The 26,305-nt window shown below is 55.4% G+C and overlaps 2 long non-coding RNA genes across 2 annotated transcripts; both read right to left on the bottom strand.

Annotated features, from left to right (window-relative positions):
• Nucleotides 1–12,151: 12,151 nt before the first annotated feature.
• On the bottom strand, nt 12,152–13,293 carry LOC137464225 (uncharacterized). The gene is made up of 3 exons (XR_010994088.1): nt 13,076–13,293; nt 12,612–12,729; nt 12,152–12,234 (listed from the first exon to the last, which is right to left on the bottom strand). It is a non-coding gene; the product is annotated as an uncharacterized lncRNA (long non-coding RNA).
• An 8,096-nt stretch (nt 13,294–21,389) lies between these two features.
• Nucleotides 21,390–22,929, bottom strand: LOC137464220 (uncharacterized). The gene is made up of 3 exons (XR_010994084.1): nt 22,660–22,929; nt 22,255–22,404; nt 21,390–22,023 (listed from the first exon to the last, which is right to left on the bottom strand). It is a non-coding gene; the product is annotated as an uncharacterized lncRNA (long non-coding RNA).
• Nucleotides 22,930–26,305: the final 3,376 nt, after the last annotated feature.

Genomic DNA, 26,305 nt, shown 5'->3' with positions numbered 1-26,305 from the left:
GCCCGAGCGGGGGAACCGCGTGGGGTTGGGGCTGGGGCTGCTCCTCCTCCCGCTCCTCCGCTGTCCCTCCTCCCGCTCCTCTTCCTCCTGGTCCTTCTTTTCCTCCCGCTCCTCTTTTTCCCTTTCCTTTTCTCCCTCCTCTCTCCCTCTTCTCCCTCCCGCTCCTCCTCCGCTCCCAGCCCGGCTCGGGCGCTGCCGACACCCAAAAGCAGCCGCGCTCTGCCCTGGGGGGGTTCCAAAGCGGCCCCGCCCCGCCCGGCACTGGGAGCGCTACTGGGAGCACTGGGAACGATGATGAGAGCACCGGGAAGGAGCTGGGAGCGCTCTCCCTCCCAATACCGCCTTACTGGGAGCACTGGGAACGATGGTGAGAGCACCGGGAAGGAGCTGGGAGCGCTCTCCCTCCCAGTACCGCCTTACTGGGAGCACTGGGAACGATGGTGAGAGCACCGGGAAGGAGCTGGGAGCGCTCTCCCTCCCAGTACCGCCTTACTGGGAGCACTGGGAACGATGGTGAGAGCACCGGGAAGGAGCTGGGAGCGCTCTCCCTCCCAGTACCGCCTTACTGGGAGCACTGGGAACGATGGTGAGAGCACCGGGAAGGAACTGGGAGCTCTCTCCCTCCCAGTACCGCCTCACTGGGAGCACTGGGAACGTTGGTGAGAGCATCGGGAAGGAGCTGGGAGCGCTCTCCCTCCCAGTACCGCCTCACTGGGAGCACTGGGAGGGAACTGGGAGCAAACAGCGCCCGGACGCGGCTGCAGCCGGCGGGGGCGGGGCCAGGCCAAGGGGCGGGGCTATGCAAATACGGCGGGAGCAGCGCGGGGTTTGCTCGGTCACGTGAGGGCCGGGGGGGCTGGAGCGATGGCGGCGGCGTCGGTGAGAGGGGACAGGGACCGGGAATGGGGACAGGGAATGGGAATGGGGACAGGGACCGGGAATGGGGACAGGGAATGGGAATGGGGACAGGGAATGGGAATGGGGACAGGGACCGGGAATGGGGACAGGGACCGGGAATGGGGACAGGGAATGGGAATGGGGACAGGGAATGGGAATGGGGACAGGGACGGGGAATGGGGACAGGGAATGGGAATGGGGACAGGGACCGGGAATGGGGACAGGGAATGGGGATGGGGACAGGGACCGGGAGTGGGGACAGGGACCGGGAATGGGGACAGGGAATGGGAATGGGGACCGGGAATGGGAATGGGGACAGGGACGGGGAATGGGGACAGGGACCGGGAATGGGGACAGGGACCGGGAATGGGGACAGGGACCGGGAATGGGGACAGGGAATGGGGATGGGGACAGGGACCGGGAATGGGGACAGGGAATGGGAATGGGGACAGGGACCGGGAATGGGGAGAGGGACTGGGAATGGGGGCAGGGCGCGGGAATGGGGACAGGGACCGGGAATGGGGACAGGGACCGGGAATGGGGACAGGGAATGGGAATGGGGACAGCGAATGGGAATGGGGACAGGGACCGGGAATGGGGACAGGGACCGGGAATGGGAACGGAACCGGGAATGGGGACAGGGAATGGGAATGGGGACAGGGACTGGGAATGGGGGCAGGGACCGGGAATGGGGACAGGGACCGGGAATGGGGACAGGGAATGGGAATGGGGAGAGGGACTGGGAATGGGGACAGGGACCGGGAATGGGGACAGGGACTGGGAATGGGACCAGGAATGGGGACAGGGACAGGGGGTCCTTGACCAGCTTCTCCAGAACCTCCACCAGGGTCTCCCAGTGCAACCGGAGCCGCTCAGCCTGGTGTCCCCAAAGCCCTGAGCAACCCCCAGGGCCCTCCCAGGAACCCTCCGGTCCCTCAAACCCAGCATCCCCCACATTCCCTGCAAGACCCCCATGTCCCCATCCTTGTCTTAGCTCAACATCTTTATTTTTACCTGCTTTTGAGGGTTTTGAAAGGGCAAAGAGAAATGAAAAGAAAATCCAGGCCAAGGGGAGCCAGGAGGATGTGGAGCCCCCAGCCAGGTGTCTTCCCAACATGGATCAGCGGCACCACGGATCACCGGGGCTCTGCCCACCGGGGCTCACTGAGGATCATCCAGCACGGATCCTCCCGTGGGGGATGGAGCTGGAGCAGCGCACGGAGCTCTTCCCACACTGGGGGCACTCGCAGGGCTGCCCTTGGGGGTGCCTCTGTTGGTGTTGGGTCAAGGCTGGGCTGTGTGAGGAGCTCTTCCCACACCTGGGACACTCGTAAGGCCTGGGACATCACCAGGAGTGGGGCTGGGATGTGCTCTGGTGCCTGGGACATCACCAGGAGTGGGGCTGGGATGTGCTCTGGTGCCTGGGACATCACCAGGAGCGGGGCTGGCTGTGATGCTCTCCGGTGCCTGGGACATCACCAGGGGCGGTGCTGGCTGGGGTCTGTTGGTGCCTGTGAAGTGCCAAGGGCAGTGTCACAGCGGGGCAGCTCTCAGTGTCCCCAGCAGGTCACAGTGTCCAGTGCAGCCCGTGCCAGCGGTCACTGCGCACACGGGGCAGGCTGGGCTGGACGGGGGTCGGGGCAGAAACGCCGCCCCCGGGACTGGGCTCTCCCCCTGCCTCTGGGGCCCAGCCCCTGCTGGGAGCGCCTTGGGCAGGGCACGGGGCTGCTGCTGGGCCAGGGGGACAGGCCTTGCCCCCTGCCAGCTGCCCGGGCCCCTCTGATGCCTGTCCCACGTCCCTGTGGCTCCTGTCTCCACCACTCCCCACCACCTTCGCTCCCTCCATCAAAGCCCCACTCAACCTCTGCACCGTGACCTCTGGAAAGAAAGAAAGAATGAAGGAAAGGAAGTGTTGTCTCTTCACCCTGGCTGGATGCCAGGCACCCACCAAAGCTGCTCTCTCACTCCCCTCCAGAGATGGCCAGGAGAGAGAAAACAGAAGGAAGGCTTCAGGGGTTGAGTTAAGGACTGGGGCAGATCACTCAGCAAATGCCATCATGGGCAAATCATTTTTGAAATTAGAGATATTAGTGGAATTTATTGCTGTCCAGATCAGGGCAGGATAGTGACAAGTAAAATAAAGCTTTAAAAACCCCTTCTGCCCATCCCTCCCTCCTTCCCAGCTCTACCTCCTCCCCCAGTGGGTGCAGGGAGACAGGGAATGGGGGTTCTGGTCAGGTCATCACCTCTAGTTTCTCCTGCTGCTCGGGGAGAGGAGTCGTTCCCCTGCTGTGCTGGGGTCCCTCCCCGAGACACTTCTCCATGAACTTCTCCAAGGTGAGTTCATCTCAGGGACAGCAGTTCTTCACAAACTGCTGCAGCGTGGCTCGCTCTTCCATGGGCTCACAGGTCCTAGCAGGACCCTGCTCCAGCGTGGGCTCCTCTCTCCAGGGGTTTGCAGGTCCCTGCCAGGTCCCTGCTCCAGCACAGGTTTCTCGTGGGGTCACAGCTCCGCTCAGGCATCCCCCTGCTCCGGCACGGGCTCCTCCAGGCGCTGCAGGTGCATCTCTGCTCTCCGTGCCCTCCATGGGCTGCAGGGGCCCAGCTGCCTCACCAGGGACTGCACCAGGCAATCTCAGGGCAATCAGCTCCAGCACCTGGAGCAGCTCCTGCCCCTTCTGCCCTGCCCTGGGGTGTGCAGAGCTGTTCCTCTCACATGTTCTCACCCTGCTCTTCCCTGCTCACAGTTACAATAAAACGATCACCAGTTTTTGTTTTCTCAAATCTCTTATCCCAAAGGCGTTACCACCATTTCTAACTGGCCCAGCCTTGGCTGGTGGCCGGTCCATCCTGGAGTGGGCTGGAATTGACTCTGTGGGACATGGAGGAGCAGCTGCTCTCACAGAAGGTGCTCCTAGAGCCCCTCCCTTACCAAAACCTGGCCATGCAAACCTCGTATAAGTATGGTAGGGTTTTTATTACCATTATGATTTCAATTATCTCTATTTTTGCTATTAATGGTACAGTTGTTATTACTAGTCTTTTTAGTCTTTTTGACTCTATATTAATAGTGGCTAGAGTAGAAACAGGTTCTTCATTGCAAGTAGAAGTTACAGTTTTGTCAGCCTCTTGCCCTGCCCTGTTCTGTGTCATTGCTGCGTGTGAAGCCGCTGCTGCCAGGGCTCCCCATTTCCCTGGTTTGGGAAATTCCATGGCATTGCTCACATGTCAGAAAGAGAGGGCTCATTCCATTCAAATGGATTGCCTGAGCTCTTCTAGTCCCAGTGTTGGAAGCTTGTTTTCTAACATTGTTGACTTTCTCAGCTTCTGTTAACATTTGTGATTTTATAACAAAATGTTCTGGGATGTGATTTTCCAAGATTCTCTAATCAGCTTTCAGTTTGCTCTTGGATTTCTTAATGGTGTGTCCGAACCGAAGGCAGCATTTTGGGTGGGAAGGCTTCAGTCGGAGCTGGAATTGCCTCAGCAGCAGCTGGTTTTGCACATGTCAGCAGAGCTAACAGAGATTCCGGGAGCTGAATATTCTGCCTCGTTCGGAAGCCGCAGTGCCCGGCTCGGGGGAGCTGCGCTGGGAGCTGCAGGTTGTGCCGGGGCCGGGCAATGGCCGGAGCCCCCGGCAAGGGCCGGCGATGGACACCGACCCTTTGCTGGGCAGGGGCTCGGGGCCCTGCGGCGCCGGGCGGTCGGTGCCCGGTCACGGCGGGACTGCGGGAGCCGGGAGCAGCGAGAGAGCCCGGGCGGAACATCAGCACCGGGGCGGGCACGGCCTGGGAGGGGGCACAGCCCGGGGGTCCCGCGGAGCCTCCCTGCTCCAGAGCCGCAGCTGCGACAGCGGGGCCGCTGCCGGGATCTTTGGGGCAGGGAGAGCCGCAGGCGGGCGTTCCAAGTGCCTCCTTCGGGGCAGGATTTTGTCCCGGTGCGGGGGAATTCCCGCGGGCTGGGGCCGCTGCCGAGCGCCGCCGCCTTTCCCGGGAGCCCCCGGACAGAGGTCTCTGCTCGGGGCTGTGAAAAACACGCTCACTCTCCTGTGAAAATTTAAACATTTTAATACAGGACGATAGGAGACAAGGACCATAGAGCAAAGGTTGTTACGGCCGTGTGCATCTTGGCACTGAACCAGGAGCACACTTATCTCCGGAGATGTCCATTAAATACCTTTTCCCTCCCATCAGCCTGTTGCATATTCATAGGCACTTATGCATAGTAAACTTTTTTCCCAAACTAGTTTACATATTCCAAGAACTGTTTAGAGTGGCTCCCCCTCCTCGGTTCTACCCTTTTAGAGCATGTGTATTCCTTGGTTGTGGTTTTAGTCCTTTTTTATCATCATCTTCAGTTCTGGCCCCGGCCCTCACTGCCTTCAGACGGTGAGTGCTGATCGTTGGCAGATCTGTACAGGTGTCCTCATCCTGTGTTCATTGCCATCCAAGCAGGCACTTTAACACAAGCATACTTGTTAGAAACATTCCCGGTACGAAAAGTGATTTCAGCATTTAATGTAATAAAAAGAGAAAGGCCTAAAGCATGGAGGCCCGCGGGCTGAGCAGGAGCGCTCCCCTCAAGGATGCTGCAGCGCCGGCGCTGGGTCTTCTGAGCAGCGACGTCCCCGACGTTCCAGGTGGAGCAGCACAGGTTCCGTGGGTCAGAAGCCCCTTTTTATCCTGTTTTTTGTCCCTTTGGATCGGTTTCTTTTTGGATCCCTCATTTGCATGAAGGTTTAAGGCGCTCGATTGGCCCGCGGCAGTTCAGTCCAGGCTGGCTCCTTTCCCTTGGGGGGCTGCACTTTACTTAGGTGTAATACGGTACGTGGAGTACCGTATTTCTTCTAACTACCCTTCAAACCCCTTTTACCATAACCAAACCAACAGTACACGCTCAGCAGCGATCAACTATTTTACAATAGTTTCTAACCTAGTTTAACAATTCCCCCTCTAACGATTTGATCCGTCTTCTGGCCTGCATCAACCTTTTAAAGTCCAATTTCTAATTTTCTCAGTTTCTCATACTGTTCAAGCATATCTCTGGCATTCTGATCACTCTGTTCTTTTATTAGCATTACTTTTTTTGCCATTTTTCCCTTCTACATTACCTTGCAGCATGATGCTGCCTTGGCCAATGCTGGGTACTATCAGGACTAGACATGGAATTGCACATGGTCGAAATATTACACTTACTAGTGCATGCACTACAAAGAAGACCAATTTCTTCCACCATTTACCGTTCCAGGTGAACAAGTTGTCCCACCAATCGGGGTCTCCAAAAAGGGGGTCCATTTTTGTGTTACAGCATAGGTTAGTTTCCTAATATTTTGAGTAATGTTTTTAATTACATGACTGTGGTCATTGATCTCTAGGCAGCATTCTGAAATGTTAAATTTCCCACAGATCCCTCCTTCCTCTGCGAGGAGGTAGTCCACTGCCAATCGAATTTGGTAAATTACTGATCATGTTTGTGGTTGCTGCTGGCTCAAGAGATCAATGGTCAGAGTTGTTTGATTGGACATTATTTCAAGTTCTGCTTGTAAACGGATGATTCGATTGAGCATGTATACTGGGCTTCTGTACCCCCAGGATCCACCTTGGGCCCAGGTAGCCGGCCCATAAGTATCGATAATCTTTTGTGGGGTCCAAATTTCATTGTTCCAATTTTGGGTTCCGCCAAATAAACTCCTTTTCTTTCTGGCCAGATCATCCTATACTGGGAGTCCCAAGTTTGATTTCACATCCTTAAGCAGTAAGAAAAAGGATGGTTTTACTGCTCCAATTGTGCAACTCCCGGTCCACCCTCCCGGTAACTTCACATATGCCGTGTTACCACAGATCCAAAAAAAAACTTTTAGGTGCATCCCAGAAATTAGAATCTTGATTTGTTGTATGTTTCCAATATTTGGATAGGGTTTCTATTGCCCAGAATGGGTTAATATAATCTCCTAAGCATTCAAACAGTTTTTCCCTGTATGCACATCTACTTTCAGTTTTTTCTATTGACCAATATGAATGGGGGGTTTCTGGGATCCACCTGGGGTGTGTGTGTCATTTGCTGCTAGATATCTTTCACATGGTGTTTCTCCTGCTTCTATAGTATACATTTTCCCTTTTCTTGATAAACACTCTTCCCCTATTATTGTGGATTTGAGCTTCCACTCTCCTTCCCTTCTTTTGGGTACTACCATATTTTTTTTCATGTAATCCATTTTAAAATGTTTAGGGGACCCAAACTGTTACCATCCCATGGACAAATTTTAAGTGTGTCCCCTTGCACACCCAACAATCAGTCAAATTCAATTGTTTTGTAATCTTTTCCACCATATAGATAAATAGATTCTTACCATTTATTTGTCCCTCCCTATCCCTTTGTCCTTTCAATTGCACTTCTTTCTCCTTGAATGTATCCTCTAAGTTGGTTTTACTTTCTTGTTCAAAACATACCCATCTTTCTTTCATGGGGCACTCTCCTGAGATCCTCTGACTTGGGTTTGCAATAGTTTTAGCCAGCCAATATATTTCATTATCCTCTTTACAGGCTGTTAACTGGGAGTGGTCGATACATTTGGGATTCATGTTGGTGTGCACTCTGATGAATGCACTTACTGTATCTCCTCTACACAAGGGATAGTAACACTTCTCACAAGTGTTTCCTCCACTTCCTCCGAAGTGGATGAGTAGCAGCATTGCTACCAGTGGGAGTCTGGTACGGGCTGGCCTCCTCACCTCTCGATCCACAGGGCTTTTCTCGGTGCCCTGAGAGTCTTTCCCAGAGGTAGTTCCTGATCCAGTCTTGCCTCCCACCTCTGGTTTTCCCTCCTTCTGGAGACATTCTGCCCTGACCCTTATCTCACCAACTCCCTTCCCTCAATTTGGTCCCAATGAGGGTTGCAAGGGGAGTGCTCTATGGAGCAGTACTGGAAACTGAGATGTTATTCTGATTGTCAATTCTTAGCTAAACAAAACTTAAATTTATCCTATAACAAACATTAGCAAACTTTAAGGATATACAGATAACAATGTAGAGGTTTCCTGTGGGGGGGTTGTGTTCAGGGTTGCACTTCTTTTGGTGTTTTCCTCAGGACCAGTTTCAAGTCTTTATCGTCTCTGCTGGCTATAGTCCATTCGCTTGCCTCAGCTGGGGGTTGTACTGGACCCTTCACTCGACTTGCATGAGTCCAGCCCTGCTCCTTTGTTCTCACTGTGGTGTTTGCTGCAAGCAGTGCCTGGAAGGGGCCTTCAAAGCGAGCAGTTAGTGGAGGGTTTTTCCATGATTTCATCAACACCCAGTCTCCTGGGTTAGTACCATGTATTTTACAGTCCAGTGGGGAAGTTTGGGGAAGGTAACCCTTTTTCCTTAGTTCTTCCAGGGTTGTTGTTACTGTTTCTATATATTTTTGCATGGTCATCCCCCCCTCTTGATGTTCCCCAGTACTGTATGGGGTAAGCAAGAAAGGCAGCCCAAACAACATTTCACAAGGAGAGACCCCTAGATCTGTTCTGGGTCTCGTTCTTATTCGTCATAGGGCTAGTGGTAAACATTTGACCCAATTCCATTTGGTTTCTAAGACCAATTTTGTTAAAATATTCTTTAAGGTTTGATTTACCCTCTCGACCCTCCCAGAACTCTGAGGGTGCCAAGGGGTGTGTAACTCCCACTTCATTCCCAGGGCCCCGAGGACTTGTTGCAGAACACTGGATGTAGAGTGGGGGCCACGGTCTGAATCAATAAAATTTACGAGCCCGTATCTTGGAATAATTTCTTCTAAGAGAACTTTTGTCACAGTTTGGGCTGTCTCCCTTCTCGTGGGGAATGCCTCAAACCAGTGGGTTAGATGGTGAATCTCCTCTGGGGAGAAGAGGATGTTCCTAATAGGATGCAGCTCTTCCCAGGTGTGTGTATTGGGACCCAGGAACTGATCTGTTTGCTGTGCGGTGCCAGTTGGATCTTCTGTTAAACCAACTAGCTCTTTCTTATATATTCTTGCTTCAGAAGCTGTCAGGGGTACATTTATAACACCTATTCCTCCTACCCCACACCTAGTGGAACTTCCCTCAGGGGAAGCAGCCTGTCAGGATTTACCTCTGTCCTTACACCACTTTTTGATCTGGTATTACAGTAAGGGCCAGCATCTGAAGGCTTATTTGACTGGCTCACAAATTCTTTGTTATCACGTTGGGACGGCTCAGTTGTTAGGTTGGAGGATATATCCAGAGGTTTTTTCTCAGGGAAAGGTGTTGTATTCTGACTTACAGGTGAAGCAAGTTGTATGTTAGTGGGGGTAGGAGGCAACGGGGAAAAAGCACCAAGGGGTGGATATATATGGGGGAGTGGGGTTGTTGGAGGGGGTAAAAATGGCATGGAGATTCCCTGAGGAGATAGAGAAGGGGCAAGGATCATTGGAGGGGGTAAAGGTAGGTTTTGAGAAGCAGGAGGCTGGGTGTTAAATGGGGGGGTGGCTTCATAGTGTGAAAAAAGCCAATCCCTTGGGGTTTTTTTTAGTTTTAAAAGTTTATTAGTAATAAAATTGTTATAAAAATAGCAATAAAATTTGAGTAATAAAAATTTGGACAATGAGGATTAGGACAATTACAAGACAATAAAAAGTAAAGAATTATGGGTGTCCGGATGTTTTTGGGCACTAAGCTGCCAAAAACATGCCTTGTGAACAAAGGAATAACCCTTAACAGCAACAGCCTGTTGCATATTCATACATCTCATACATGATGCATAAATTCCTTGCAAATTAAGAATTTTTCTGGTTGTTGTCAACTTCTTCCCCTTAATCCTAGTGGTTCCATAAAGATGGAGAGAAGGTGGAAGAATGTTTGTCTTTTCTGATAAGGAGGCAGTAACTCTTTATGTGTCTTGTCGCTCTTATTTCTGTGCGAAGTTTCTTGATTATCTTATCCCTTTTCTTGAGCTAGTAAAAATATCTGACATTGCAGAGTTTCTATTTTAACATTTTGTTATAACCTAGAACTACATTTAACACACTACTTAAGAGAATTAATACAGCATAACTTTCTATCACTGCACATATAATATTTGTTTTAATATTTGTGACAAAAGCCAATCATAAAATATGCATTTTTCACACCTTGCCCTCACTGCCCTTTTGTCACACACACACACACACACACACACACACACACACACACACAGAGACAGTTCTCGGTTAATTTCTGATTTGATTGCCTGGATTTTCTTTGGTTTTGTTGTTGCTTTGTTTTCTTGGTCTGCCTGAAGTGTCCAGTCAGGAGCAGAGTGACTCTTGCCAAGGAATTTTGTGGTGCTGTCACTTAATATTAAATCGGTTTTAGCTGATCCCTTGCTGGGGATTTTTTCAGCGCTCTCAAGCCCTCGTTGGTAACAGGGTGAAGGAGCCCTGGCCCAGGCTCTGGCCCTGGGGGACACGGGGACGCTGCCGGGGGATCCCTGTCCCCCTGTCCCACCCCCCACAGCCCCAGCCCCCGTCCCCGTGTCAGGCTCTGGGGTCGATCTCGTGGAACATCCTCTGGGGGAGGCTGCGGCGCCGGGGGCAGGGGGACCCGGGGGGACAGGGGACCCCTCTGTGCACGAGCAGCGTTGGACTTCTCTGGGGGAACTGTGAGGGGGGGCTGGGGTGGAGTGACCTCCCCAGTGACCTCACACAGCCCCGGTGATGTCACACACCCCTGTGATGTCACACAGCTGCACTGTGATGTCACAGCCTGCTCTTTGAGGTCCCAGTCTGCTCTGTGATGTCACAAAATCTGCCCTGAGATGTCACAGCCCAGCCTGTGATGTCACAGCCAGCTCAATGATGGCACAGCTCTACCTTTGTGATGTTATGCAGCCTCGCTGTGATGTCACAGCCTGCTCTGTGATTTCTCAGTCAGCTCTGTGATGTCACAACCCACTCTGTATTGTCTCAGCCTTCTCTGTGACATCACACAGCTGCTCTGTGATGTCACAGAGCCCTTTCCTATGATGGCAGAGTCTTCTCTGCGGCCTCACAGCCCATTCTGTGATGTCACACAACCAGCCTGTAATGTCACAGCCGACTTTGTGACATCACAATCTCCTCTGTGATGTCACAGCCTGCTCTGTGATGGCAGAACTCACTTAGCATGTCACACAGCACCTCTGTGGGCTCACAGACCCACCCTGTGATGTCACAACACCTTCAGTGATGGAACACAGCCACCCTATAACGTCACAGCACACTCTTTGACCTCACAGCTCGCTCTGCTCTGTGATGTCATACAGGCATGCTCTGATGTCACAGCCTGCTCTGTGATGTCACACAATAAACCAGTGATGTCACAGCCTACTATATGATGTCACAACCTGATCTGTGACAAAATCACAGAATCACAGAATTGCTGGGTTGGAAGAGTCCTTTTAGGTCATCAAGTCCAACCCATGCCCTAACACCACCGCAGCTAAACCATGGCACTGAGTGCCACATCCAGTCTTTTTTTAAACACATCCCATGGTGGTGACTCCACCACCTTCCTGGACAGACAGTTCCAGTAATTTATTACCCTTTCCATAAAAAACTTTGTTCCTAATATAAAACCTAAATTTCCCTTGGTGCAGCTTAAGACACTGTCCTCTGGTCCCGTCAGTTGCTGTGAGGAGAGGGACCGACCCCCACCTGACTGCAACCACCTTTCAGGGAGTGTGGAGAGTGATAAGGTCACCTCCGAGTCTTCTCCAGGATAAACAACTCCAGCTCCCTCAGTCATTCCTCACAGGACTTGTGTTCCAGACCCCTTGTAATAGATAAGAGAAGTCTCTTTGTTCATCATTAAACAGGAACTCAGGCAAAGGAAGAGGTTTTTTGTGAATAACAGGAAACCCGAGGATATGCTGACTCCTTAAGTTGATGGTACAACTAGGGTCGGGAGGTGTGTAACCATCTATGGAAAGATTGTTACAGGGTCATAAACCCCCAGTGAGGAAGAGGAGGAGAGCCTTCATCCAGACGACCACCAGAGAGCAGGCGGCGACCCCCTAGCAACTGGAGGCGCACGCGCAGAGTACTCCCGGAAAAGCCACACACGCGGAAGAAGGGGAGAATAAAGGACCGTGGGAAAAGGGAAGCGGTGTGAGCCTTGGCGGAGCACTGACTCCCCGGCTGCACCCAGCGCTGTTTGCTTGTCATTGCTTGCTGTAATCAATAAAATTCCTTTTATCAATCCCTAAAGGATCAGACAAATTATTTATTTTAACTTATAACACCCGTTCCCTGCTCTTGCTGCTGCCCCATCTTCAAAGCCTCTCCCTCGGGCTCTTCCTCCCGTGCAGAGCAGCTCTCCTGGACAGGGACGGCAGATGGCACAGCTGGGAAGCAAAGGGAGCACTGAGTCAGTATGGGGACGTTTTCCTTGGCAGCAGCTGCACTTCCATCAGGGAAGGGAAGATCTCAGAGCCTCCCCAGGAGGGTTAGAAAGAAAAAGCAGCCGAGCGGGCCAGGCTGCGGTGAGCGCAGCCGCGGCGGGACTGTCCCGCAGCCCCGGCAGCCCGGCACAGCCGGCACAGCTCCCGGGCCCTGCCGGCACAGCTGCCTTGCCCAAGGACAGCCCCTGTGCCGGCCGGGGCAGCTGCGCTGAGCAGCCCCAGCACGGGCAGGGCCCGCTGCTGCCCCGCCGGGCAGTGCCCACGGCCACAGCCCACGGCACCCTCAGCCCCACCCTGCCTCCCCGGCCCTGTGGCCTCACCCGGGCTCTCTCCAGCATGGCAGCAGCAGGTCCCCGTTCCCTGCTCTTGCTGCTGGCCTTCTGCTTCTCCCTGATGGCTCCCGTCAGTCTCCGTCTGTCCTCAAGGTCTCCACTGCAGCTGTGGCAAAAGCGGAGGCTCTACAATAGGTTCCAAGGCCTGGCAGAGCTGCAGTCCCAGAGCCCTCGGTGCTCCCTGCCGGCCCCCTCCATCCCCTCAGCCCCGCCATGCTCTCGGCAAACCCCCAGCCCCCTTCAGTTTCTTCAGCCCCTCACAGTCCTCTAAGCCCCTCAGTCCCTTCTGACCCATCCCGTCCCCCTAGACCCGCCACCCCTCGGCCTGTGCCACTTCCCTGTCACCTCAGTGCCACCATCGCCCTCAGCTGCCCCACAGCCCTCAGCCCCAGCAGCACCTCAGGGTCACCGTCCCTTCAGCGTCACCGCCCGCTCAGCCCCCTCAGTCTCACCGTCCTTCAGCAGCTCCTCAGGGGACAGTGCCTGGGGCCACCGGCAGCTCCCACCGCTCCAGGGACACCCGGGGCTGGAACTGCTGCTCCGCCCGGCCCGGCCGCCAGCTCGGACCCAGCACAGGGAGAGGGGACACAGGGGGCACGGGGGAAAAGCAAGAGGTGAGGGAGGAAGCAGAGCAGGGGAAGAGGTTAAAAAGAGGTCTACACCTATACAGATGTATAAAAAGAGGCCTACACCTATATGCATGTATAAATGTAACTACGGACATCTACAACTATAACTGCACATCTAAAAATGTAAATATATACACCTAAAACTAAAAATAAATTGACTAGACAAATCTCTGTCTATGTAGATAGATAAATGTAACTACATAAATCTATAAAGACAACTACATATATCAATAAATAGAACTATACACATCTATAAATATCACTAGAGACAGAGGAATTCTACCTGCCCAATGGTCACAGGCTCTTCCTCTGTCTCTTCTTGGCGCACAGGGCAGCCCTCCTGGACAAGTTGATCACATGGGATCTGGGAAGCAACGGGAACACTGAGACAATACTGGCCCTTGTGCAAGTGTCCCTTGAGCACCAATTGTCCTTCTATCAGGGACATTAAAAGACGGCCTGAAAGGCAGACTCTCACTTGGCAATTTCAAGCCTGCTCTATAAAGAACAGGGATCCTTCCAAGTTTTCAAAACGGAAGTGTGTAAAGTATTTAAGTATTCTAATAACGTCTCAGCACCCACAGTGCAAATGGCACCCACGAGAGCTTGAAACACAGACAGTCCCAGTGACAGAGAGACCACAGTCCTCACTGAAATGGCTGAAGGCTGCTGGGGGCTGAGGTATGAACCAGACTGGGACACCCAGCTTGGTGGCACAACTCCCACAAGGTCAGGTTTATTCCCTGCTCTCTTGCCACAGCAGAGGACTCAGTGCCCAAGCCTCTTGCGAAGCGTGGAGGGCAGGGCTCGGGCAGGTTGTGCATGTGCCTTTGAACTAAAGGCACCAGGAAGCACCAGCCCTGCAGACAAGAACTCAACTCTTCTCGTCTCCCTTCCTGCCAGAGGCAGGCTCAGAGCAGCCGTCTCACACCTCTCTAAACCAACGGGGGCTCTGTCCTTACCAGGCTCCTCAGGCTCTGGGGAACTGTTCTCGCAGCTCTCGGTGCCAGATGAAGTTTCCTCTGCTGCAGCCCCGTTCACAGGCTCCCCTCCTGAAGACTCAGGGGCAGCATTCATATTGCCCTTGAAAGAACAATAGAAAAAAAAGAAAACTAAAGATCATTCAGTATTTTGCTGGAATCGCATCAAGGATACGGTTACTCTCCTCCTCCATGTAACAGCGTTCAAAAGCTTTCAGCCCAGCCTCTTCCATTCCCCTCCAATGGGTTACCTGAGCAGAGGGAGACCTTTCAGGCAGGGATCTCCTGATCTCCCGGATCATTTCCTCTACGGCAAAGCCAAGATCCCCTGGTGGCAATTGCTCTTCACCAGGTGCATTCCAGGCTGAGCCGGAGGCCATCGATGCTGCACAACCTGCACTGCCAGGTGGAGCGCTGGGGGCTGAAGTGCCCGAGGTGGCTGCAAGAATCCAAAGACATTGGTCACACTCCACAACGTGGCTCTGGGACACTGATCTCTGTTGCTGCCTTGGATCAACCATCACAGGAAGCAGGCAGGAAAACCAGGCAGAGAATCTTTTGCCTTTCTAGGTGCCCCTTTCTAAATAAGCTTGAGAATTTTGGGCCGAGAATGACAGAGCCTTGTGGAAAAATACTCCAAACAGTCACTTTTCATGACCTTTTGGGGAAAAGCAAGGCTACAACTCTTTTCCTACCTCGCGGGTCGTAGGCTGGGGGCTGCTGCTCCCTGTGGAGCTGCTGGAAGCTGCAGGGCTGGATTCTGAGCACCTCCCGGTCGATCGGAGGCAGCTGCCCCCCGTAGAGCTGCTGGAAGCGGCTGCGAGGCCCCTCCCGCCCGAGCGGCAGCAGCGGCTCCCCGTAGAAACCGAAGAAGCCGCAGGGCGGGATCCGTAGCAGCTCCCGCTCGGCGGGCGGCGGCCGCTCCCCATAGAGCTCCTGGAAGCGGCTCGGCCCCTCCCGCCGGGCCGGCACCGGCCGGTCCCTGTGCAGCAGGTGGAAGCCGCAGGGCGGGCGCCGGGCGAGCAGCGGCCGCTGCCCGGGGGGCGGCTGGAAGCGGCCAGGCCGGGGGCTGCGCAGCTCCCGCCCGTCCGGCAGCGTCCGCTCCCTGTGCAGCAGCAGGAAGCCGCTGGGCGGGCGCCCGGGCGGCAGCGGCGGCCGCTCCCTGGAGAGCGGCTGGAAGCGACTGCGCCCGTCCCGCCCGTGCGGCAGCGGCCGCGCCCCGGGGAGCTGCTGGGAGCCGCGGGGCGGGCGCCTGCGGCCCTCCCGCCCCGCCGCCGGCCGCTGCCTGTTGGCCGCGCTCCGGCGCCTGATGCGGAGCAGGAGGTCGGGGCGGTCGCGGCGAAAGCAGGGGTTGCCGTAGTGGAGCCAAGCCCCGGCATCGCCCGGCACAGCGGAGCCAACCCGGCCCGGCACCCTGCGGAAGCCGTAGCGGTAGAGCTGGCGCACGAAGCTGCGGAACTGCGTGGCCCTGAAGGTGTGCGGGGCCGGGCCCCGGGCGTCGCCCGGGCTGAGCAGCTCCCGCTCGAAGAGGGAGCGGTGGATGAGCAGCCCCCGGGCCCGGCTGTCCCAGCGCACGGAGCGGACGCGGGGGCTGTTCGCCAGGCGCCACAGCTTGGCGGGGAAGGCGCTGGCTCTGAGCCCGGCGGGCAGCGGCAGCTCCGCCATGGCGCCGCTCGCCGGCTGTCGCCACAACGGCCCCGGCGCAACGGCCACGTGGGGATACCATAGGGACAGAGCCAACGCGGGGATTTGGAGCCTGGGGGTGCTGGCACCAAAGTCCTGCTCTTGAGAGGGGTGCAGGGACACAGGGGCTGTCAGAGGACATTGAGAGACAGGGGACATGAGGCCATAATGGGCCAAGCAAGATCCTGCCCAGCATGGCAGCAAAGACATTTCCTCCCCGTGGCCTTGGCACTCCAGGGCACCCCAAAAAGGGCCGAGGAGTCCTATGTGTAACCAGGAGGGATGACTGACATCACTGTGGGTCCCAGCATTCCCCAGTCCCTTGCTGGCCGTTCAGTGCACACTGGGGCCGCTGGGCATGTGTGGAACATGGGGATGGGGTGCACAAAATTAAAGGGGGACCCCAAAGTTGAAGGAGTTGAAGCCAAAATCGCTGGGTGGAGACCCCCAAAACGGAGGTGTGAGATCCCAAAATGGAGGGAGGAACCCACAAAATTGGGGCAACGCCCCAAAAACCCACATGAAGCTGTTCTCTCCCTCCATTGTTTACCAGCAAGAGTTCCATCTACCAACTCTAATTTCAGCAAATAATTCCAAGTGTTTTAGCTGAAACTCATTCTGAGCAAACTTTGTAGAAGTGATCACAGAATCACAGAATGTTCTGTGTTGGAAGGGATCCACCGAGTCCAATTCTGAAGGGAATGGCTTGCTGGCAGGGTCAGCACCAAAGACACCCACCCCAGCATAAGGAAGAAGTGTCATTGACTGTAGGGCAAAGCAGCACAGAAGTACAAAAGGATAAGCTAAGCAATGCACCTGATTATTACTAGAAAATATTGCCTGTAGGGATTCAGAAAGATACATCACCAGTTACCCTCATACTTGACCATTGTCCCGACACACACGTCAGCTGGGGATGCCCTGTCACACCAAGGGATTGGAGAAGCACTCCCAGTAACTGGGAATTCCTATGTGGTTCGCCCACCCTCAGGCGAGGCTGCCAATTTTGCTGTGAGAGGGCCCAGATTTTATACTGTTGAATAAACAAGCTACCACAACTTCTAGTGCGGGAACATCTGGTTTCATCCTCCTCTTGGCCAGGGCTCAGGGAGGAACTAAGGGAGTTTGCTTTGAGCCTACACCTTCAAACAAAGCCAGATAGAGATGTGATAAATGAATATGATTTGTGCCAATAATTGTAACTATATCGATATTTTAGAAAATAACTGTTAAAAAGTAAGAGAGGAAAGTGATATGTAATTAGCATCACAAAACAGCTGTTTGCAGATGTTCATAAGATCCAGGATGGAGTATTGAGATATTTTAGCACAAACGGCCTTGGGAAGGACAAAGCTGGGAAAAACTCCAAGAGTGGAATTGACATTGAGACGAATGAAAGTCCAGGCAACTTCTTCTTAGGTAAGATTGGCCTTGAAGACAATTAAGCTGCCCATATGGCCCTGGGCGCACGGCTGGTGCCCCACAGGACATGGGTGCCACCCACGGTGGGGCACAAGGGGAAGGCTGAGGAAGCAGAGCGCAGAGACTGTGTGGGGGAAATAACAACAATTTATTTCTTTTTCTAAAAAGAAGGAGTTGAAGAGCCTTGCTAGTTCTACTGCAGGGGTGGGGAGAGTTCGAGGCCTTTCTCTTTAGGGACCGCCGGGGCCACCCAGGCAAGCAGTGCCTGCCTTGGGTGGGACCAGAGGGTCTGAGGCTGGTGCTCTGGACAGATGGATCAGAGGGACCTGCCTCATCCTGGGGCTAGTCCTGCTCTGGGGACACCGGCACAACTGGGGGATGGCTTTGACCCCTGCTGGGGGTGGCCTCCGTTGTGGCAGCTTCCTCTTCTTCCTCTGTGGGGACTTGAGGGCTGCTGGGTAGAGTCCAAGAGCTGGGTCTGGGGCTGTTAGGGCTGGAGGAGTTGGGGTTGTTTGGGCTGGAGAAGCTGGGGGAACTGTGGCTGTTGGGTCTGGAGAGGCTGGGGGGGCTGGAGAAGATGGAACTGGAGCTGCTGGAGCAGCTGCTGGCTGCTGGGCTGTCATCCTCATCTGCGGCAGCGTGGGAGTGCAGCAGACTCTGGGCCCCTGAGCTGCAGTGTCTCACAGTGATGTCGATGGTGCCCTGGACCAGTGGCACTGTGTGTTCCTCCAGGAAGCCCTGCAGACTGGATCATGACCTCCTGGTCTGGCCCACACACACAGAGAACATACAGGATGGCACTCTGTGCTCCTTGCCATCCACCACTGCTCCCTTTGGATGGCCTCCATCCTCTGGTTCAGCCAAGTCCGCACAGGGTCCAGAAGTTCCCGTCATCGACGGAAAAGTCCTGCCCAGACCTTGGGCAGGACACCGCCGACAGCTCTGGCTGGTGTCTCCTGAGGAGAAGAGGGATGGGCTGGCACAGGGCCATGGGGGTTGTTCTCGTCCTGGCTGCCGGGTGTGTCAGCTCTGCAGGTGCTGTGCCTGCAAACACATGGCTTGAGATGTGCAAAAGAATTCTGCAACTCTTGGCTGGACCAGGATGTCAGCAGTGCTGAACTTCAGCTTAGTCCAAAGCAAACACTTGACACCTCTGCTCATATCTGCTAGATTTTTTACATCGGGGTATCCAGAGAAAAGCAAACAGAGGAGTAAATATTTTCATTATTTATCAGCAATGTATCTCATTTTGTTGAACATTTCTTTTTCAGAATGTGTTATCTTCTTAAAATAAAAAAGACAAAAAACCCGAGAAAAATATGAAAGAGAAAAAAAAGAAACAAATGTGTAGTGAAATCTTCTTGAACTTTGGATTAAGAGGTAACTGATCTATTTAAAGGGAGAACTCATTTACTTTGTGCATGTTCTCATGCCTGGATCCATCTTAAGGACTGACGTCAGCATCCTTTTTTAAAAAACTTTGTGTTTTGTTTCCAATATTAAGATTTTTTTTAATTGCAGTTGAAGCAATAGGAGGATGAGAGATGGATTGTGCACGACTGTGTCTTGAGTGCAAAAATATTGCAGTTTGAAACTTGGACCTAAAGTATTGAAAATGAAACTTACAAATCCCAGTGCATTGTGTGACAGCAGCTTTTCCTATAGGATGTGCAGCATCACAAAGACTTCATCAGTGGGGTTGGGAGTGCTTGGAGCTTTGTCCTGTGCCACTCTGGGATGTCATGAACCAGGACTTCACCTGCCACCAGCCCAGGTCACCCTCTGCCACCACAGCTCCTTGGGCCTTGTGTCCCCAAAGCAGACACAAAGTGTTTCTGCTGCTCCCCCTTTGCACAAACCCACAGAGAGCTGGGATTTTTCCAAGGCTCGTGTCTCCATTGGGCCATATTCCCAAAGAACCAGCAGCACATCCTGATGAATACGGCGAGTTACGTGGATGGTTGTCAGCTCCACTTCCTGCCTAGAAATCCTGAAACTGCTTCTAAATGCTGCTCCTTCAGCTCCTGGACACCTTCTCACACAGAGCTGGGAAAAAAATCCCCTGGCCACTGGCTAAAAGGTGAGTTATGCCCAAGTTAGAGCACTGTGGGAAATCTCTGTCCCTCCCTGACGTTTTAATGTATCTGTACATGGGGGTGTGCATGGATGCGTCTTGTATACAAAGGAAGGAGCGTGCAAGCAACGGGACTGACACTTTCAGGGCCCATGCTATTCCATACCCATGGGCACAGAGACATTATGGAAACCCTGGCACACTCAGAGCCTTCTGTCCATGGGTACAGAGACATCCAAGAGCCCCTGGCACACACAGAGCCTTCTGTCCATGGATACAGAGACATCCAAGAGCCCCTGGCACACTCAGAGTCTTCTGTCCATGGGTACAGAGGCATCCAAGAGCCCCTGGCACACTCAGAGCCTTCTGTCCATGGGTACAGAGACATCCAAGAGCCCCTGGCACACACAGAGCCTTCTGTCCAGGGGTACAGAGACATCCAAGAGCCCCTGGCACACACAGGCCTGGCACACACAGGCCTGGCAGCACAGGTGGCTTTCCCCACAGGCTGCAGGAGATGAGAACACAACATTTGCCAACACTGACTGCAAGCCACAGCTCTGGGTGCTCCCCGTGAACCTCAGTTCTGGGACCACTGTCTGCCCAAGCTTCAGGGGCTGCAGTGGGAGCCCGGCTGGGCTCTGCCCTGGGGCCATCCTGCAGGGACAGCTGCAAACAGCGAGCATTCCCTTGCCACAAACAGCCAAGCCAGGGCTGCAGGGCAGCTGCTCCAGCCCGGACTGCACTGCTGAGTGCTGTGCTCTGGGGCTGGGGCTCCCCGCACAGGGGACTGGACTGGTGTGCCACAGGAGACAGAGAAGCTGCAGCTTCAGCCTAACTGAGGTGGGTGCGTGGGCTGGGAAGAGTGGGGAGGCTCAAGGGGATTCACAGAGCTCATCCTGCTGCAAGGACGAGGAAAAGGGAGTGGGAACTCAGCAGTGAGGAGAGCTGAGGGCTGGAGAGCAGCTCTGAATGACACTAAAATCCCACTGCACCTCTGAGACATTGCTGCTCCTCAGCCAGTGACAGGATGAGTCCCTAAGCCTGGGGCTCAGCCTTCCTTGTGGCGAGGGGCATCAAGGAAGGCAACAGTGTGATGGAGACTGCCATGGGCTGGGAACTCACTGGGGGAAAAGAGGGAGCAGTTGGGAAGTAAAAGGCAGGTGGGGGAGAGAACAGTTCAGAGAAGGGCCGAGATACAGCTTGAGCAAGCTACAAAATGTCATTTGGGGTCATCCCAGATTGATTTCATTTCAGAAGCTATTGAACAAGTTTATTTTGGGGTGGTGGCATGTTTTCCCTGGGAGGTGTACACTCTGCACACTTGAGCTGTGTTGCTGAAATGCTCCAGCAGGTCTGTGCTGCAGGTCACCCCATTTCTTCTTTGGCTGATTGCGGCCCGGTGCTGAGCTCCAGCAGAGCCCTGGCAGAGCCCAGAGCAGCCTCAGCACCCGCAGAGCCCGGCTGCAAGGAGAGAAACCAGAAAGCGCCCGTCAGCTGAAGGCTCCTGTCCCCTTGTCCCAGCCGCCCGCGGTGCCCAGGCCATGCTGGCCGTGCCCAGAGCTGTGCCCAGAGCTGCCCATCCCTGCTGCCTTTGGGAGCAGAGCAGGAGGGCAGGACATGTGCCCAGCCTGCAGCCGGCCACGGCACATCCAGCCCTCAGCAGCTGCCCAGAGCAGGATGCTCCTGTGCTCGCTGCCATCTCCCCAAAGCTCTGATCCCACCATGCCAAGCAGACGGGACCCACCTGACGCCATCCCCCGCTGGAAGAAAAGCTGGTCCCAAACCATGTCCTCAGCCTTCTCCAAGGGCACGGCCCATCCATGCCACAGCTGCTCCCAAGCACTTCCCCATCCAGACTGGACCCCAGCTAGAATGGTTCCTCTAGAAAAACAAACAACAAATTATTGAAAATAGATTACAGAGGGGAACAAGAAAAAAGGTCAAAAATCATATTACTGTCAGGGACTTGAGGAAGGCCCAACCCCAGCATGCCAGGGAAAAACCCACCCACAGGTGAGGGAAGCCCAGGCTTTCTCCCTTCCCCCCTGCACTGCCCCCCAAAATAACGGTGATCCCAAAGCAAACAGGGGCAATGGAGCAGCCCAAGCCCTTCCTTGCCAGCAGAGCAATGCAGCCCCTGCACAGATTCTGGAGTCCCACCTCTGCTCCCACCATGGGGGTTTGTTTGTGTCGGGCTGGCTGCCCCAGCCCCAGCCCCAGCCCGGGGCACGGTGGGTGCTGGGGGCTGTTGGCAGGGCCAGGAGCCCACTCCCATTTCATCACCACCCCAGCCCATCCCCCAGCCCTGCCAAAAGCAGCCTGGCAGCCGACTGAAGGATCAGCTGCATCTGCCCTAGCAAAGGGGGAACCTTTGGTTCCTGGCCAGGCTGTGCAATGCCCAAATCTGGGAGCATCCCCCTGCGTGTGGACTCACCTGCAAATTTCCTGTGGAGCCTGGCTTTGGAGAAGGTGCCAGAATCGAAGTCCATCATCCTCAGCTGCCGGTGGCCAGGTGGAGGAAGAGGTTGTCATCCTTGATGTCATCCTCGCTGTCCCCAGCAGCAGCAGCCCCACCTGGTACAGCTCCTCCAGGGGCTCCTTCTCCTTCCCTGGGGGTGAGCCCAGGCTGTCAGGGTTCTGCCCAGGGCCCCAGCTGTCAGGGAACCAGACAAGCAAAACCAGCTCAGATGGCAGCCACCAGTGCTGGGCAGAGCAGCTCAGCTCCAGCACAAGGGCTGCATGTTCCCATCTGATGACCCCTGGGCAGTGACACAGGCAGGACAAAATGTCTGGGTTCCTTTGCTTCTCATTGCCAAGGCATGTGTGGAGCTGCAACTTACCAGGGCCTTGCATCAAAGTGTGCCTGTGGCTCTCTCCCTTCTTCTAGGGCAGATGAATATCCTGCAGCCAGGGATCACAGAACAGCTCTTCTAACGAGGGCCTGTCCGAGTCCAGCATGGATAAACACCGCCTGATCACATCTTGGCACTCTGGGCAGAGAAACCAGAACCCGCCGGTCAGCTGGAGAAGGCTCCTTTTGGCTTTGCCCCACTATTCCCGTGCCCAGGCCATGCTGGATGTGCTCAGAGCTGGGCCTAAACTTCCCCATCAATTCCCTGTTTTGGAGGAGAGCAGGAGAGCGGGACATGTGCCACCTCCTCAGCAGCTGCCAGAGCGGGATGCTCACGAGCTGCTGCTGTCTCCCAGCACTGGCATTGCCCCCGTGGCCAGAGATGAGGATCCACCTTGAGAGAGCCGTTGTGGCAGTGAGAGCTGATGGTCCCAGCTGATGTTCTGGCTCCTCCTGAAAGGGTGCTCCCCGCAGACCATCTGGTGCAGCAGGATGCCCAGGGACCAGATGGTAGCTGGCTTGCCGTAGTACCAGCCAAACTGGGTCCATTCTGGGGGGCTGTATGACCGTGTTCCTATGGAATACAGATGGGGTTCATCAGGGGGATGCTGCTGCTCCCAGAGCCTGGCCCCAGCATCCCTGGGCGTGTGGGGGCTGCCCCAGTGGCACACGGGGTGACCCGCTGCCCTCTCGCCAGCACCTGGGACTTGTGTACAGACTCGGGGTTGGAAAAGAAGCCACTGGGGTTGGAAGAGGGCAGCAGAAGTCCTGGCAAGGCCCGACAATGAGGAGGAAAAACCCACCCAGTGCTTGGGAAAACCATGCCTTCATCTTCCCTGCCTGCATTGCCCCAAAAACATTATGAATCCAAAACAAACCAGGTGAGTGGAGCAGTCCAAGCCCTTTGTCACCTGCACACCAAACCGGCTGGGACACAGCTTACGGCCCCCCTCTCTGCTACCCCCACGCACCCCCGGTGCGCTGGTGCCGTCGGGCTGCGGGAGGAACGCAATTCCGTCAGTGGGGCTGATGCTGTGCCAGGGGTCGGGAACCCCTCACCCAGCACGGGATGCTCTGCGCCCTGCGCTGGCCCCACGCCCGCTCTCCCTCGAGGTGTCCTGGTGGCTTCCACCCTGCCGGGCCTCGGCTCATCCCCGCCGGCACGGCCCGGCTTCTGCCGCTGGCCCCACTCACTCACCAGCTCGCCCCAGTGCCGGACGCGGTTCCTTGGCACCCTTTTGATGGCCACCTGCAAGCCAAGAGCAGCAGCGGGCTTAGTTTGCCACCCGCCCTGCGCAGCCCCAGCCCCAGCCGCAGACCCAGCCCCATCCTCCTCCTCCTCCTTCTTCCCCTCCTCCTCACCCTCCCTCTACTCCTCCCCCTCCTTCCCCTCCTCCTCCTCCTCCACCCCCTCCTCCTCCGCCCGCCGCCGGCCCCGCCGCTCACCGGGGCGCCGTCCGAGAGCCGCGTGGCCGCGAAGACGCTGCCGAAGCCGCCGCTGCCCAGCAGCGAACCCAGCCGGTACCGCTCCTTCAGGCCCTGCTGCGCCTTCCCTGCGGGCGGGACGCGGCTGTCAGCGCTCGGCCCGGGGCCAGGAGCGGCCCCCGAGCACCCCCCGACCGCCCCGGGCCGGCCCTCCCCAGGCGTTCGCTCCCGGCAACGGGACAGCGGCGGCTCGGGGGCGGCGGCCGCGCTGCCGAGCGGCGGAGCTCGGGCCGGGGAAGCCGCAGCGGAGGCGGCGGCAGCGGCCGCGCCGCGTGTGTCCTCCGCGGGGCCCGGGAGGAGCCGGGGCCGGGGCCGGGACTGGAGCCCACGTCGGGGCCGGGGGCGGGCTCGGGCCAGGCGGAGCCAGAGGGAGGCGATGCCGGCCCAGCCCCAGGCACTGATGCCCGCCCAGCAGCGCCACCGCCAGCACGGCCAGAGCCGGGCGGAGGCGAGACCCCGGCGGGACGGCCGGGGGCGGGGACGGGAACCGGGGCGGGGACGGGGGCGGGGCAGCCCCGCCCGGGGCCGGGGGCGGGCCGGGGGCATGGCCCAGCCCGGCAGGGGAGAGGGAGACTGGAAGAGGAGGGGGCACAGGGAAAGAGAGGGCGGGAGAGGGTGTGGGACAGCGGGAGAGGGAGAGGAGAAGCAATAGAAAGTAAATAAAGTCGCTTCTTTCACTGCTGCTGCCGCCGCTGCTGCTGCCGCCGCTGCAACTGAAGCTCCGGGGCCGTTTGTCCCCGTGTCTGTTTGTCCGTTGCCCGCTCGCCCCTGCGCCCAGCCCCCCGCTCCCCGGGGGCAGCCCCTGAGCCTGTCCAAACACGGGAATTTTGCCCTGTTCAGCCCAGATCCAGACTCTGGACTCCTGCACGAGGTAAGAAGTATCTCAGAGGTCCCCGCTGAGGATACAACCCTATCGGGGCACATTCCCTGGCTGGAGGATTCCCTGGTCCTGGTCCTGCACTTATGGCTCCAGCGTTGCTTTCCAGTGAATACTGGAAGGCAAACTGCGTGGCTCATGGTACTTTAGAGTGTCTAGAACTCGCTAAGTCACTGATCTTAGAGGTGAGATACATTTGGAATTAATGGGATGGAGAAGTAGTGCAAGATGGAAAAAGGCAGCAGAGAAATAAATAGAGGAAAACATCTTGGACTGTTTCTTTCAATTTTCATTTCACTTCTGGAAAGCTGTTTCAGTTTTCCAGGAATCTTCTCCACAGTCCTGTTTGCTCTTTTCAAGAACCTTTCCTGGAGAACCAGGTTGAGCTCCTGTCACAAGATGTGCCACCACCTGCAGCTTCTCTTGGCTTTCCACACCATGTGTGCAGCAGGAGTCTTGCAGCCAAGCAGGACCAAGGTTTGGAGAACTTGACAGCTTGTCCTTTCTTTTCCTGGCGAGCTGGGGAGTTGTGCCATTGGTGAGGTTTTCATTGTGACTGTTCCAGCCTTGGGAAACAGGAGGTGGAACCAGGACTTGTTAGGGAATACAAGCCTGACTGAATGCAGAGAAGGAATCTCCAGAGCCCGCAGCCAGAAATGGAGAGTTGTGTGATAATCATTCCCACATCTCCATGGACACCTGGAAAGTGATCTAGAACATGAAAATGGGACAGAGGGAGTTTGTTTCTGTGTTCAGTTTGGGTGATTCTACATCTCCAGTGCTGGTATAAATCAAGAGCACAGTCAGTTCATGATAAGCACCAGAACAGGCTGGACCTCTGAGAGTAGGTGATGGAAAGAATTTGAAAAGGAGAAATGCAGGGAATGACTTGGTGGACTTTGTCTGGAAGAAGGGTATTTTTTTTAAATTATTTCTAGTCCATTGCTTCTGCTTTTGTCCTTCTTACAAGGCCATTTGCATCCCAGATTCCTCATGAAATGAGATCCCTGAGCTTCTGGAACTGCCTGAAAGATGCCCTGTTCTTGCAGGGACACTCAGGCTGAAACAGGAAGCAATTTTGAAGCAATTGTATTAAACAAAAACCAGTTCTTAAGCAGAGATTGATGTCACTGCCCCCGACCAACCACCATGGGCAAATCTCTGGCTCAGCCTGGAGCAGTGACCTTGAGGGGGTGTCCCCACTGCAGGGAGGAATCTCCACAGCCCCCAAGAAGGGAAATGTCAGGAGACGCTGCCATTAAAATTTGGATGGGGCTTTTCTAGTCTGAAGTGCTGCCCTGTCAGTCAGATGTGCCCAGGCTGGGCCAGCTCAGCAGCTCTGCAGGAGCTCTCAGTGGTGTCACTTGGTTGTTCCTTTCTCTGGGGATTTTTCCAGCCCTGCCACAGCTTCAGCTCCCTCTGAGGATGTGGAACCTTGGGATGGAGGAGTCAGGCTGGTTTCAGCATTATTCACCCCAACAGCAGCGTGACCCCCTCCTTCATTTCCCACTGGGGCTTTGCAAACAGGGCCTTGCGGGAGTGGTTTGAGCCCATTGCGGGCAGAGCCTCCTGCTCCAGCAGGAACTGCCTTTCCTGTGCCAGGAGCAGGGCAGGTCCCGCTGCAGGAAAAGCCCCAGGCCAGCCCCAGCACAGGGAAGGCCTCGGGCGCAAGGGCAGA

The sequence above is a fragment of the Anomalospiza imberbis genome, chromosome 39 (genome assembly GCF_031753505.1).
Source record: "Anomalospiza imberbis isolate Cuckoo-Finch-1a 21T00152 chromosome 39, ASM3175350v1, whole genome shotgun sequence".
NCBI classification, from domain to species: Eukaryota; Metazoa; Chordata; class Aves; order Passeriformes; family Viduidae; genus Anomalospiza; species Anomalospiza imberbis.
This window is presented reverse-complemented; position numbering and strand designations above follow the sequence as displayed.